Genomic DNA, 4074 nt, shown 5'->3' with positions numbered 1-4074 from the left:
GTGTTTTCTCATCCCATCTCAACTTATGTATAGCAGTTGAAGAAATAAAAGAATGCGACGCACCAGAATCATAAAGTGCAGTTAAGAAGCGAGTCTTAACACAATACTGACCTTGGGTCAGGGAGTCTGAGTACGAGCATCTTCAGCAGTCATTGTAAATACTCTCCCTGGCTGTTGCGATTTAGCTATTCCTTGAATCAACTTTTCTAGACAATTGCTTGCTATATGCCCCGGTTCACCACAGTTGTAGCAGACTCTCATTCCAAGATAACAAGGCCTACCAGGGTGATTCTTTTCATATTGCCTACATGTTGGGCCCTCCTGACTCTGCTGCTGAGGTTGCTTACCGGTATCCTGTCTTGGCCTATTTCCATTCCCAGTTGTAGAGCGCGTAGGGAAGTTTCTAACTTGTTGGTTCCCTCGCATAGGTACTCCTGGTACCTTAAAATCAACTTTCCGCTGTACCGCATGCCTATGAAAATTATTAAAGTTTTTTGGCGGTAAGCTTGGATGTCCCATCCTTGACGTTGCCATCTTATGTTCACAGTCTTCCATCAGCTGACTCTTATTGGCAAGCTCTGCGAAATTCCGTATCTCCAGCGGGACTAATGAATGCATAAGCTCGTTGCGAAGTCCTCCTTCGTACTTTAAACACTTCCATTCTTCAAAATCATCTGGTTTCCCTGACAGATCTTAGAGAATCGACACAAATCCTCAAATTTCCGAGTATATTCTGCCGCTGACATATTCCCTTGCGTCAACTGCATCAGTTCCATTTCTTTAGCATCACGAACAGATCTAGGGAAATACTTTTTGTAAAATTCCTCCTTAAAAGTGTCCCAGTCAATCTCCTCCACCTCCTGCCTCAACAAGCGTTGCACTCCATGCCACCAATGTTCAGCTTCTCCCTCTAGCATATAGGTCGCAAACTCCACGTGTTGTCTTTCTGGCACATGTTGCGCTCGCAGTGACTTCTCAATACCACGGAACCAATTGTCAGCTTTAGTTGCAACAAGCGTCCTCTTAAACTTGGGCGGATTTACCTTCAGAAAGGTTGCCAGTGTCATTAGATTATCGTGGTTTCCAGCGCCTTCATTTTCATTACCGTCTCCACCACGCTCACCATTGCATCCTCCATTACGATCTCCGTTCCTCTCTCCTAAACGGTCAATTGCTCGCGTAGTAGCAGTTGCCGTTTCACGCATAGCCTCAGCCATGGTGTTCATTGCAGCTATGAAAGCATCCGCACCCCTCGTCGGTTCCTCTACAGGATTCGCACCACGCCTACCACATCCTCGTCCCCGTGCAGCCATCAAGATCCTGTTCACACCCAACGTGCAATATTAAGGTGATCAGTCTTAACATTTCAGGCAAAGTGTGAATAGTCTCTAAAATGGAAACACAGCGACAGTCATGCAATTCATATCACAACGATATCCTATATGCATGAGACACAACTCAGAGAATGCAATGAAGCATGATTCAGTCCATATCCCCAGGCTTTAATAGGAACGAACTGCTCTGATACCAAGTTGTAACGACCCAGTCCCAGTAAGTCACGATCATACTAGAAATCAAGTGTCACCAACTTGTTCCACTGAAACTTTTACTATTTATTATTAAGCCTGGAATCGGGTTAGCGTGCTATCGAGTTTTGAAAAGACTTTTATTTTATAAAAAGATTCGCGAGGACAGATAATTAAACATACACAAGCCAGCATTATATATACCCACAACACATAGCATAGACCATATCATAAGTTAGCATACCACCCTTTAGAAATATTACTCTGTACAAATCAACACTCCGCGCCTTGGTTCATATAGAAAACCCCTAAGCAAGTGCTCGAACTAGCCTAGTCAACTATGTACACCCTACTCTCTCAGTGAGTCTAACCAAAAGTGAGAGACTAACACAAAAGCTAGGCTATCACAAAAAAACTATCAAAAGGCACAACCGCAGCTCTCAGGCCTCAGCTATCATCGTCAGAGGAGATCACAACCACATCAGAACACTCCTCAGGATCCTCGTCCTCGTCGTTGGAAATCTCTATAACCTCAGGAGGGGCACTGGCACTCGTGCTACTGGTCTGACCAGCACTCGCCAGTCCACTAATAGAGGCGGTGAGCAGCTCCTCAGAAAATGGATCGGATGAAGATACTGAGATCTGCTCCACTGGGATATCCTCCTTTGGTACAGGCTCCGGAATATGCTCCTCCATGGGCTCAGGCTCAGGGTCCGTCTGATCTGCAGGCTGATCGGGATGCTGTGAGGCACCAGCCCGTCATGAAACGGGTGAAATGGAGCATACAGGTGAAGCTACTGCAGCGGGAACTCATAGGGCATGTCGGGGTTAAACTCTGGAGTGTCAATCAGGTGGCTGAAAGGATGATCACGCAGAATGTACGCACGAGTCCTAATCTCCACAGCTACTACATAAAACCTATGCTGTACTATATCCTCGTATATATAGGGAGGGTCCATCTCGTAAAATATAACTCCGGTCTCCATCTGAAGGGGAGAAAGAAAAGGATAAGAACTGGGGGGTTCTTAGTAGGGTCAAGGGTAGTTAGTTTAATCAGGGTTACCACAGTTCAAGTAATTCTCAATAAAATATACAACATTCACAGAGAAGTATCTAATTACCACAATTAAGAGTAACAGTAAGGAATGCATAAATACAGAAAGACAATCACAAATAATTTCACCATATCAAGCAAAATGCAAATGCACAACAAGGATGATGCATGTCTAGTCCTATCGCAGGTAATGAGCTCATTTGTCGGTTTCGACTCGCACCCGACGCAATCCGACTCGCAAGTCAGATAAGGCATTCCAGCGGCATAACCTCTGCAAGGTCTCAACCTCTTGCAGGCGCTGATTCTTCAGTTAAAGCATGTGCCACTTTCTCCTGGAAGCCATTCCATATACACGGACTTTCCCGTATAATTACTCATACATAAAGCCCGCGGCTTAACATGTTCACATCAACACTATAATTATTTACTTTCCGTCACCCTCTTGTGACCTTTTAATTATTTCATAATCACACGTGCCGGTTTGTCTTCTCTTTTTCTTTTAAAACCAAAACTAATCCCCCTTTTATTTTTAACACAAATTCTTTAACATTTTCCAAGATGTCGCCAAACGGAATCATTCAATAAAAACTCAATTATTTTTGAAGTTCACTAAAACTCCTCCAAATAAAATCTTTGAGTTAAATTCAGAACATCAGCCCCTTTTCATTTTCAAATCAAACTCAAACATAGTACTTTTCTTAAATAATTTAAATCCGACATATAACTATTTTCTGAATAAATAGAAAATCAAATAATACAATTTCTCAAATCCAATCTTTTTCTTCTAAACAAAATTTTAAATAAATTCTTAAGGTTTATAACATAATTTTGGCGGCACCTCCCTAAAATCCGGACTCTGCCACCCTTCTCGAGTTCCATCCAAACCATTTTTCACACTCTTTTCAAATCATTTCTAATAAATCAAACCGGCAACTTTTAACATTTTCAAATTATCCTACCGTAATCCAGAAATCACAATCATCAATATAAATTCAATCGACAAGTAATCATGACATCAATTCACTTATCAAATACCAATTTAACCGGTGAAAATTTACCAAAACCCTACTTTCGTACAAAATCAAAATATGCGAAGCTCCGGATGAGCCTTCTGACCGAGCTACTGAAGGAAAAAAACGTCCGGAATCCTCCGTACCTCCTAAAACTCTAGTTGGCCAAACTCAAGGGGTAGGGGAGTTACGTCACCGTCAACTTCCACTGGACAAAAGTAACGCCAACACGTAGAGGAGGAGGATACGAATTGAAGTACACATCACAGAATAGAATATTACAAAACAAAATTATAGTAAGATTATTTAAAAACAACATAAAAATCACACATTTTTTTGTTAATCAGAAGCTAAAATAAAAAAAAGTGTGCGCCTAATAATAAGCAATTAAAATAAACAAAAATTTTAAAAAATATAAAAAAATAAAATGTATAAATAAAGATAAAAGAAACAAAAATTCAATAAATTACAAAAATTGTCTCTA

The sequence above is a fragment of the Arachis ipaensis genome, chromosome B07 (genome assembly GCF_000816755.2).
Source record: "Arachis ipaensis cultivar K30076 chromosome B07, Araip1.1, whole genome shotgun sequence".
Lineage (NCBI taxonomy): Eukaryota > Viridiplantae > Streptophyta > Magnoliopsida > Fabales > Fabaceae > Arachis > Arachis ipaensis.
The sequence above is the reverse complement of the archived record's forward strand: the minus strand, read 5'-3'. Positions refer to the sequence as shown.